Source organism: Lolium perenne, chromosome 2 (assembly GCF_019359855.2).
Source record: "Lolium perenne isolate Kyuss_39 chromosome 2, Kyuss_2.0, whole genome shotgun sequence".
NCBI classification, from domain to species: domain Eukaryota; kingdom Viridiplantae; phylum Streptophyta; class Magnoliopsida; order Poales; family Poaceae; genus Lolium; species Lolium perenne.
Window position 1 is genome coordinate 131485752 of NC_067245.2, and position 12171 is coordinate 131497922.

Below are 12171 nucleotides of genomic sequence, written 5' to 3' on the forward strand. Positions count from 1 at the left end.
CGAAAGATAAATCATATAAGGAGTGCCTTGATACAACTCATAGATTTATGTCTAAGAGAGGAGGGGATTTCCCTAATCCCGGAGGTATGGTGGAGGCATAAGCCAAGTTCTCACTCAAGTTATGTCTGACCTAATGAAGGGGGAGGTGGGAGCCTATATATAGGGAGCCATGCTGGCGCAAAGTTGACGTGGGAGTTAGAGATCTCTGTGGTGTAACTTTTCTTCAGTTCCCCGGCAACGGCGCCAGAAAAATAGTCTTGATGACGCGTAAAGCACACGCCCGTTGGGAACCCCAAGAGGAAGGTGTGATGAGTACATCGGAAAGCTTTTCCCTCAGTAAGAAACCAAGGTTATCGAACCAGTAGGAGTCAAGAAGCACGTTGAAGGTTGATGGCGGTGGAGTGTAGTGCGGCGCAACACCAGGGATTCCGGCGCCAACGTGGAACCTGCACAACACAACCAAAGTACTTTGCCCCAACTTAACAGTGAGGTTGTCAATCTCACCGGCTTGCTGTAACAAAGGATTAGATGTATAGTGTGGATGATGATGTTTGCAGAAAACAGTAGAACGAGTATTGCAGTAGATTGTATTCGATGTAAAAGAATGGACCGGGGTCCACAGTTCACTAGTGGTGTCTCTCCCGTAAGATAAATAGCATGTTGGGTGAACAAATTACAGTTGGGCAATTGACAAATAAAGAGGGCATGACCATGCACATACATGTTATGATGAGTAGTGTGAAATTCAATTGGGCATTACGACAAAGTACATAGACCGCTATCCAGCATGCATCTATGCCTAAAAAGTCCACCTTCAGGTTATCATCCGAACCCCTTCCAGTATTAAGTTGCAAACAACAGGCAATTGCATTAAGTATGGTGCGTAATGTAATCAACAAATACATCCTTAGATATAGCATTGATGTTTTATCCCTAGTGGCAACAACACATCCACAACCTTAGAACTTTCTGTCACTGTCCCAGATTTAATGGAGGCATGAACCCACTATCGAGCATAAATACTCCCTCTTGGAGTTACAAGTAACGACTTGGCCAAAGCCTCTACTAATAACGGAGAGCATGCAAGATCATAAACAACACATAGATGATAGATTGATAATCAACATAACATAGCATTCATTATTCATCGGATCCCAACAAACGTAACATGTAGTATTACAGATAGATGATCTTGATCATGTTAGGCAGCTCACAAGATCCAACAATGATAGTACAATTAGGAGAAGACGACCATCTAGCTACTGCTATGGACCCATAGTCCAGGGGTGAACTACTCACTCATCACTCCGGAGGCGACCATGGCGGTGAAGAGTCCTCCGGGAGATGATTCCCCTCTCCTGCAGGGTGCCGAAGGCGATCTCCTGAATCCCCCGAGATGGGATTGGCGGCGGCGGCGTCTCTGGAAGGTTTTCCGTATCGTGGCTCTCAGTACTGGAGTTATTATCGATGAAGGCTTAAGTAGGCGGAAGGGTAGGTTTAGGGGCGACGTGAGGGGCCCACACAACAGGGCCGCGTGGCCAGGGGGTGGGCCGCGCCGCCCTGGCGTGTCGCCGCCTCGTCGCCCCACTTTGTTTCCCTTTCGGTGTTCTGGAAGCTTCGTGGAAAAAATAAGATCCTAGGCGTTGATTTCGTCGAGAATATTTCCTTACTAGGATTTCTGAAACCAAAAACAGCAGAAAACAGCAACTGGCTCTTCGGCATCTCGTTAATAGGTTAGTGCTGGAAAATGCATAAATATGACATAAAGTGTATATAAAACATGTAGGTATTGTCATAAAACAAGCATGAAACATAAGAAATTATCGATACGTTGGAGACGTATCAGCATCCCCAAGCTTAGTTCCTACTCGTCCCGAGTAGGTAAACGATAACAAAGATAATTTCTGAAGTGACATGTTATCATAATCTTGATCAATACTATTGTAAGCACATGTAATGAATGCAGCGATTCGATGCAATGGTAAAGACAATGGTTAAACAACTGAATCATATAGCAAAGACTTTTCATGAATAGTACTTTCAAGACAAGCATCAATAAGTCTTGCATAAGAGTTAACTCATAAAGCAGTAAATTCAAAGTAAAGGCATTGAAGCAACACAAAGGAAGATTAAGTTTCAGCGGTTGCTTTCAACTTGTAACATGTATATCTCATGGATATTGTCAATACAGAGTAATATGATGAATGCAAATATGCAAGTATGTAAGAATCAATGCACAGTTAACACAAGTGTTTGCTTCTTGAGATGGAAGGAAATAGGTAGACTGACTCAACATAAAAGTAGAAGAAAGGCCCTTCGCAGAGGGAAGCATGGATTGCTATATTTGTGCTAGAGCTTTTACTTTAAAAACAAGAATTTTTTTTGTCAACGGTAGTAATAAAGCATATGTGTTATGTAAATTATATCCTACAAGTTGCAAGCCTCATGCATAGATTACCAATAGTGCCCCACCTTGTCCTAATTAGCTCGGATTACCTGGATTATCACTGCAATACATATGTTTTAACCAAGTATCACAAAGGGGTACCCCTATGCCGCCTGTACAAAGGTCTAAGGAGAAAGCTCGCATTGGATTTCTCGCTTTTGATTATTCTCAACTTAGACATCCATACCGGGACAACATAGACAACAGATAATGGACTCCTCTTTAATGCATAAGCATTCAACAACAAATAATATTCTCATAAGAGATTGAGGATTGTTGTCCAAAACTGAAACTTCCACCATGGATCATGGCTTTAGTTAGCGGCCCAATGTTCTTCTCTAACAATATGCATGCTCAAACCATTCAACTCATGGTAAATCGCCCTTACTTCAGACAAGACGAACATGCATAGCAACTCACATGATATTCAACAAAGGGTAGTTGATGGCGTCCCCAGGAACATGGTTATCGCACAACAAGCAACTTAATAAGAAATAATATACAAAAGTACATATTCAATACCACAATAGTTTTTAGGCTACTTGTCCCATGAGCTATATATTGCAAAGACAAAGGATAGAAATTTAAAGGTAGCACTCAAGCAATTTACTTTGGAATGGCTGAGAAATACCATGTAGTAGGTAGGTATGGTGGACACAAATGGCATAGTTATTGGCTCAAGGATTTGGATGCACGAGAAGTAATCCATCTCAATACAAGGCTTAGGCTAGCAAGGTTATTTGAAGCAAACACAAGTATGAACCGGTACAACAAAACTCACATAAAAACATATTGCAAGCATTATAAGACTCTACACTGTCATCCTTGTTGCTGAAACCCTTACTAGAAAATATCTAGACTTTAGAGAGACCAATCATGCAAACCAAATTTTAGCAAGCTCTATGTATTTCTTCACTAATAGGTGCAAAGTATATAATGCAAGAGCTTAAACATGATCCTTATGAGCACAACAATTGCCAAGTATCAAATTATTCAAGACATTCTACCAATTACCACATGTAGCATTTCTCGTTTCCAACCATATAACAATTAACGAAGTAGTTTAACCTTCGCCATGAACATTATGAGTAAAGCCTAAGGACATATTTGTCCATATGCAACAGCGGAGCGTGTCTCTCTCCCACACAATGAATGCTAGGATCCAACTTTATTCAAACAAAACAGAAACAAAAACAAACAGACGCTCCAAGTAAAGCACATAAGATGTGATGGAATAAAAATATAGTTTCACTAGAGGAACCTGATAGTGTTGTCGATGAAGAAGGGGATGCCTTGGGCATCCCCAAGCTTAGATGCTTGAGTCTTCTTGAAATATGCAGGGATGAACCACCGGGGCATCCCCAAGCTTAGAGCTTTCACTCTCCTTACTCATATTGTATCATCCTCCTCTCTTGATCCTTGAAAACTTCCTCCACACCAAACTCAAAACAAACTCATTAGAGGGTTTGATGCGGGGTGGTCTTCGGTCACCTCCACACCAAGACCAACAAGTCCCCCAAGTGGACCGATGACACGAGCCCGAGTTAAAGCGCTACATGATAAGGTGAACTCACTCCTCATTACCCTTGATCTTGATACCCCATTGGATGGACTGCTACCTCAGGCCGATATGCTTTGTGTTATCAGATATGAACCTCGAGAGAAGGGCGACGCAGCAGACCCGAAGGTGGGCAAGGAAGAAGGAGAAGAAGAGTGGCCGCTGAAGGACACCCCTCAGGGCCGGCACTGCCGGCCTCCAGGCACCGGCACTGCCGGCCTGCTCACCCCGGCACTGCCGCTCCCGGACTCCCAAGATCGCCGGACCCACCAGCTGAAGACGCGAAGAAGGCCAATACCGGCACTGCCGGCCCAGGACCAGCGGCACTGCCGGCCAACCCGGCACTGCCGGCCAAACCTCACCGGCACTGCCGGCCCCACCCCTGTTGACTTCATCTCAACCGTTGATTTCGCATCTATGGACCAGGATAATTTATGTAAGGTCAATTTTACCCCTGTACAAATCTGGACCTATAAGTACCTCACCCCTTCCTCCAGATTAGGGTTAGACTTGTTTTGAACTCAAACCTACCTTTGAGCTTAGTCTCCCTAGGGTTATCATCCCTCTGTAATCAAGGCACCTTGGTTGTTGATTTGGATCTTGTTGAGTGAGATTCTAGTACAAGCTACTCTCTCTCCCTCATCAAGCTCTTCTTCTCCAACCCCAATCTCTCTACGGGAATTCTGCCGCGTGCCTCTTCCTCGGAGATTCTATTGGCGTGGTCCATCGAGCCACGGGGGTAAGCATCGGGTGTATCGGGTTGGTGTGCGTGCGTGAGTCTCGGCGTTCTTCGTGTTCTTCGTTTTCCTCGCGTTCTCCCACCTCTTCCCTTGGTTTTCGGGGTCAAACCGCGAGATCGGGCCACTCCCGGGATCCTAGATCTCATCATATGGTATCAGCAGCTCTTGGTTACCGCGATTTTGACCCTCCACCCACCCAATTTCGATTCTAGAAAAGTTTCCAAAAAATCCCCAAAAATAGCCCCAAATTGCCTCGGGACCGATCTGTGATTTGGTTGCGTTTTTAGTGGTTTTGATCCATGGATTTCGTGCCCCTCTGGTTGATCTACGTTTTCCCCACTTTCTAGACCTCAATTCCATCGATTTTTGACGTTTTGGCCGGATTTGGCCCGCAATTCGCGAAGAACAGCTCGAGCTGTTCATCAGGGAACGACACTGCCGCCCCTACCAGGCCGGCACTGCCGCCCAGGCCGGCACTGCCGCCACATCCAGGCCGGCACTGCCGCCCGAACTAGGCCGGCACTGCCGCCGGGGACAGGCCAAGCTCACCAAGCCAGATTTCGACCACATCTTCACTTTTGTGTTTGCCTGTTCTGGTTTGACTGCCTTTTGTGTAAAACTAACCCGCAGCTACAACGCACGCGACGACACTCTCGGCACCCCGACTTGCAAACGTACTCTTGATCCGTCCACCATATTGCAAGTTGAGTGATCATCACCGCCTACGACACATCTAGGTATAACTTGCAACTCCTCGTTCCTTTTGCGATCCAACCCTCCCGAGCATTGCTTGTCAAGTGTTGCGAGACATTACACGTGGCCCCGATTGTGCGGTTGTGTGTGTAGTGTGGAGTCAAGCTTATAAGCAAAACTCGTGTGGCAAAGTAGCAAAAGCGAGGCTAACGTGCGAGAAAGGCCCGGCAAAAGTGTGCAAGTGCCACCCAACAAGAGTCCACGGGTTATCATACCAAAAGTGTGCAAGTCCACCAAATTCAAAAGAGTACAAGCTTTTAAGCAAGAGAGAGAGACGAGAAGAGAGGCCGCGTGTAAATCTTGGTGTCTCCTTGTTGCAACCAAAGCTTTGGCTCTCCTTGTGTTAGTGTGACACCGGGCACCACCTTGTTGGTTGGTTTTTGTGCTTTTCCGCCCATTCCTTGGTTGCACTAACCCCGTTTATCTCGTGTGTGCGTTCCACCTCTTTCGTGTTTTCGTGATCACCATTTGGACACTTAATTTTTGGACCTCACCCACTTTTAACAACATACTCGATCTTCGATTTGTCTTTTGGTTTTCCACAACACTCGCCTAACACCATATTTGCTAGCTTTTGCGTGTGGTTTTGCGTGTGTTCCCGATACACTTGATCTTACTTTTGGCTTGGTTGATTGCCTCAATACTATCTTACCTTGGTAAGAGTGCGAGGTAGTCTCCTTCCACTAACATACACAACATAGTTCTTGTCTTTCCATCATGGATAGGAACGGAGATACCCCAAGGGATGAAGAAGCCCTCCGCAACACCGAGAGGTTGGTTACTCAACACAACCTATGGACGCATCGTCAAGAGTTCAAGGAGCAACTCGCCCTCTTCGAGACGCGCATCGATGAGCAATACAATGAAGTGGCTCACAACTTCTCCGCCGTGAACCAAGACTTGGCTCTTCTTCGTGAAGCTACGGACAACTTGAATGGCCAAATGGCGGCCAATGATGCGAACATGGAGCGGCCCATGGATAGCCTCGAGCGCGCCATCACCAACTTGGGTCGCCATCGCCGACACCGCTCTACTTCGTCGTCATCAAGCTCGCCACAAGATTACTACTCTCATGGTGGCCTTTTTTCCTCAAGCTCTTCCTCAAGGCATGAAGACCATCATCGACCTCATCGCCCACAAGCTCGTCATGAAGATTCCCGCTCCAACTCTAGGCGCGGAGAAATCCATCACCATGCTCGTCCTCATGAGCATCCTCCACAAGACCAAGTCCTACATCAAGATCATCACCAAGCGGATCGCCATGCCCACCATGGGCGTGACGACCAACCTCAAGACTAAGGTCCTCAAGTTCCACCTCGGCGAGATCTCCGTCGCCATCCTCGCCATGACCAACGTGGAAGAGGAGTTCCACCACAAGCTCAAGATGAAAGGGGCAACAATGAGCCTCGTCAACATCCTCCACAAGATCTTCAACAACAACATCATCGTGAGCCAAGTGAAGCTAGTGTCCACCCTCAATGTCAACCCAATGCTATGGTTGGCCGTGGAAGGCCTCCTATCCAACCTCAAGCCGGAAGAGATGAAGGCATCCGTCCTCGCCGAAGAACCTTGCAGGATGAAGAGAACATGTTTGGAAGGCTCAAGTTCACCATGCCAAAGTTCAAAGGTGAAGAAGATGCTGAGGCCTACCTCTCATGGGCACTTAAGGTTGACAAGATATTCCGCATCCACAACTACTCCGGTGCCAAGAAGGTGGCTATGGAGTCTCTTGAGTTTGAGGATTATGCCAACACTTGGTGGGAGCAAGTCCTCACTCTTAGGGAAGAAAAGGGTGAACCTCTCATTGACACTTGGGAAGAGATGAAGGAAGAGATGCATGCTCGCTTTGTCCCAACGCACTACATGACCGACCTCTTCAACAAGCTCCAAAAGTTGAAGCAAGGGACCAAGACCGTTGAGGAGTTCTTCAAGGAGATGGAGCTCACTATGATGCGAGCCAACATCCAAGAGTCCGAGGAACAAACCATTGCTCGTTTCTTCAATGGCCTCAACTACCCCATCAAGAGAATTGTGGAGTTCCTCCAACTTGGTTGAGTTGGTCCACCAAGCAACCAAGGCCGAGCGCCAAGTGATTGAGGCCAAGTACTCCAAGTCCAAGACGTACTTCGCCTCCAAGCTCGCGACCTCAACGCCTCCTACTACAAGTGTCAAGCCCGACGCCTCCTCTACACCATCCAAGAAACCGACTATCCAAAGTCGCATGAAGCAAACGGTCTCCTCCACCGCCTCCTCTAAGGCATCCACGGGACCCTCTAGTGTCACTTGCTTCAAGTGTGGCACCCAAGGTCACAAATCGTTTGAGTGCAAGAACACCAAGGTTATGATCACTATGGAGAATGGTGACATTGAGACGCTAGATGAAGATGAATATGAGGCCCTTGTGCAAGCCGCCATGGAAAGTGAAGAAGCTTATGAGCAAGAAAGTGGAGAAGATCCTCTCTTATGCGAGCATGACCCAAGTCCCTCACTTGTAGTCACAAGGGTGCTAACAACACAACCTCAAGCTATGGAAGACCAACGGTGCAACATCTTCCAAACCCGTGCCGGAATTGGTGGCAAGTCGATCAAGGTCATCATAGATGGTGGAAGTTGCCATAACCTTTCTAGCACCGAGTTGTGTGAGAAGCTCAACCTCACTCTCCGCAAGCATCCTCACCATAACCATATCCAATGGTTGAGTGACAAGGGCAACGTCAAGATACAACATACCATCACCGTCACTTTCAAGATTGGACCTTATGAGGACACTATCGAGTGTGACGTGGTACCCATGACGGTGTGCCACATGTTGCTTGGCCGCCCTTGGCAATTTGACAAGAAAGCTATACATGATGGACTCTCCAACACATACACCTTCAAGGTCAACGATAAGAAGTTCGAGTTGCGCCCGATGACTCCTAGCCAAATCATCGCGGATAATGCGAAGGCTTTAGCGAGGGCACGACTCCGCACCCACCATAGTGAGATGAGAGGAGAGGGAGCGACCCACCACAAAGATAGTGAGCGCCACAAGCCATATATGAGTGAGACCAAGAGTGTTCTCCTAGCCACCAAGAGTGAGTGGAGAGAGGTCCAAGATAACCCATCCACCATATTGCACTATGTGCTCATATGCAAGGGACCATTGTCGGCGACTAACGACTTAACCAACATTCCTTCGTCTTTGTTGTCTCTTTTGAAGGAATTTCAAGATGTCTTCCCCGACGAGCTCCCTCATGGACTACCATCACTCCGAGGCATAGAACACCGCATCGACCTCATACCCGGCGCTCCGCTTCCAAACCGTGCCGCCTACCGCACCAACCCCGAGGATACAAAGGAGATCCAACGCCAAATTCAAGATCTCCTCGCCAAAGGGTACGTTCGCGAAAGCCTTAGCCCTTGTGCGGTTCCCGTGATTCTTGTGCCTAAATTGGATGCGACACAGCGGATGTGTATGGATTGTCACCCCATCAATGCCATTACCGTCCGTTACCGCCATCCCATTCCGCGTTTAGATGACATGCTTGATGAATTGAGTGGTGCCACGATTTTCTCTAAAGTCGATTTGCGTAGTGGCTACCACCAAATCCGCATGGCCATTGGTGATGAATGGAAAACGGCATTCAAGACCAAGCTCGGTCTCTATGAATGGCTCGTTATGCCTTTCGGTCTTTCCAATGCTCCATCTACTTTCATGCGCCTCATGAATCACATCTTGCGTCCTCTCCTTGGCAAGAGTGTGGTTGTCTATTTCGATGATATTCTCATTTATTGCAAAAACCTCGAGGACCATGTGCAACATGTGAGAGAGGTCTTGTGCATCTTGCGTCATGAAAACCCGTGGCATATTATAGTGAGAAGTTAGATGGCGCACGCCTCAACTATCCTATATATGACAAGGAGCTCTACGCTTTGGTTCGTGTTCTTGAAGTTTGGCAACACTATCTTTGGCCAAAAGAGTTTATCATTCATTCCGACCATGAGTCCTTGAAATATTTGAAAAGCCAACACAACCTGAACAAACGACATGCAAAATGGGTCGAGTTCATTGAGTCCTTCCCATATGTAATCAAATACAAGAAGGGCAAGGACAATGTGGTGGCGGATGCTCTTTCCCGCAAAAACACCCTTTTGCTTACTCGTTTGGATGTTCATGTCTTGGGACTTGAAGAGATCAAAGAACTCTATCCTTCCGATTCTTTCTTTGCTCCAATATTTGAGAAGTGCTCCGTTGAACGAGGAGTGGATGATTTCTATTTGCATGATGGCTAGTTGTTTAAAGCTAACAAGATTTGCATTCCCGAGTCTTCCCTTCGAAAATTGCTTTTACAAGAGTCACATGGAGGTGGTCTTATGGGACACTTTGGTCGAGAGAAGACATATGCCATGCTCTCAACCCACTACTATTGGCCGAGAATGTACCGCGACGTGGAACGCCTTTGCCGCCGGTGCACAACATGCTTACAAGCTAAGTCTACCTCCAACCCTTATGGTCTTTACACCCCATTGCCTATTCCATATGCACCATGGACCGATATTAGCATGGATTTCGTTCTAGGATAACCTCGCACTAAGCATGGTCATGATTCCATATTTGTGGTAGTAGATAGGTTCTCTAAGATGGCTCATTTCATACCTTGTCACAAGAGCGACGATGCTTCACACATTGCTTCATTGTTTTTCAGGGAAATTGTCCGCCTACATGGAGTACCGCAAAGCATTGTGTCGGATCGAGACGTCAAGTTCATGAGTTATCTTTGGAAGTCGCTCATGGCAAAGTTTGGAGTGAAGCTTTTGTTCTCATCATCCTCGCACCCTCAAACGGACGGCCAAACGAAAGTGGTCAATCGAAGCCTCTCCACTCTCCTACGCATCCTCGTGAAGAAGAACTTGAAGTCATGGGAGGAATGCCTTCCACACGCGGAGTTCGCCTACAACCGCGCCAAGCACTCGACTACCACTTCCCCTTCATGAGCGGACGAACATGGACTTCGACAAGCGCACCGCCGCCGTGAAGAAACTACATGAAGAAACAAGAGCTACCATTCAAGAACATGTGCTTCGTCAAGCTAACCGCCTCAACACCAAGAAGAAGGAACGCATATTCCAAGAAGGCGACCTCGTTTGGATCCACCTCCGGAAGGAAAGATTCCCTCATGAACGCAACTCGAAGCTCAAGCCAAGAGGAGATGGCCCCTTCAAGGTCCTCAAACGTATCAACAACAACGCTTACGTCATCGACATCCCGACCTCCAAGTACTTGGTGAGCAACACGTTCAACGTTGCGGACTTATCGCCATATCATGAAGATGAGGAGGCATGATACGTCTCTGACGTATCGATAATTTCTTATGTTCCATGCCACATTATTGATGTTATCTACATGTTTTATGCACACTTTATGTCATATTCGTGCATTTTCTGGAACTAACCTATTAACAAGATGCCGAAGTGCCGATTCTTGTCGTTTTCTGCTGTTTTTGGTTTCAGAAATCCTAGTAAGGAAATATTCTCGGAATTGGACGAAATCAAAGCCCGGGGGCCTATTTTCTCACGAAGCTTCCGTAAGTCCGAAGGAGAGACGAAGAGGGGCCACGGAGGGGCCACACCCTAGGCGGCGCGGCCCCCCTTGGCCGCGCGGCCCTGTGGTGTGGGGCCCCCGTGCCGCCTCTTGACCTGCCCTTCCGCCTATAAAAAGTCTCCGTGACGAAACCCCCAGTACCGAGAGCCACGATACGGAAAACCTTCCAGAGACGCCGCCGCCGCCGATCCCATCTCGGGGGATCCAGGAGATCGCCTCCGGCACCCTACCGGAGAGGGGAATCATCTCCCGGAGGACTCTACGCCGCCATGGTCGCCTCCGGTGTGATGTGTGAGTAGTCTACCCCTGGACTATGGGTCCATAGCAGTAGCTAGATGGTTGTCTTCTCCCCATTGTGCTATCATTGTCGGATCTTGTGAGCTGCCTAACATGATCAAGATCATCTATCTGTAATTCTATATGTTGCGTTTGTTGGGATCCGATGAATAGAGAATACTTGTTATGTTGATTATCAAAGTTATGCTATGTGTTGTTTATGATCTTGCATGCTCTCCGTTACTAGTAGATGCTCTGGCCAAGTAGATGCTTGTAACTCCAAGAGGGAGTACTTATGCTCGATAGTGGGTTCATGCCTGCATTGACACCTGGGACAGTGACAGAAAGTTCTAAGGTTGTGTTGTGTTGTTGCCACTAGGGATAAAACATTAGTGCTATGTTCAAAGATGTAGTCACTAGTTACATTACGCACCATACTTAATGCAATTGTCTGTTGTTAGCAACTTAATACTGGAGGGGGTTCGGATGATAACCTGAAGGTGGACTTTTTAGGCATAGATGCAGTTGGATGACGGTCTATGTACTTTGTCGTAATGCCCAATTAAATCTCACTATACTCATCATGATATGTATGTGCATGGTCATGCTCTCTTTATTTGTCAATTGCCCAACTGTAATTTGTTCACCCAACATGCTGTTCGTCTTATGGGAGAGACACCTCTAGTGAACTGTGGACCCCGGTCCAATTCTCTTTACTGAAATACAATCTAGTGCAATACTTGTTCTACTGTTTTCTGCAAACAATCATCTTCCACACAATACGGTTAACTCTTTGTTACAGCAAGCCGGTGAG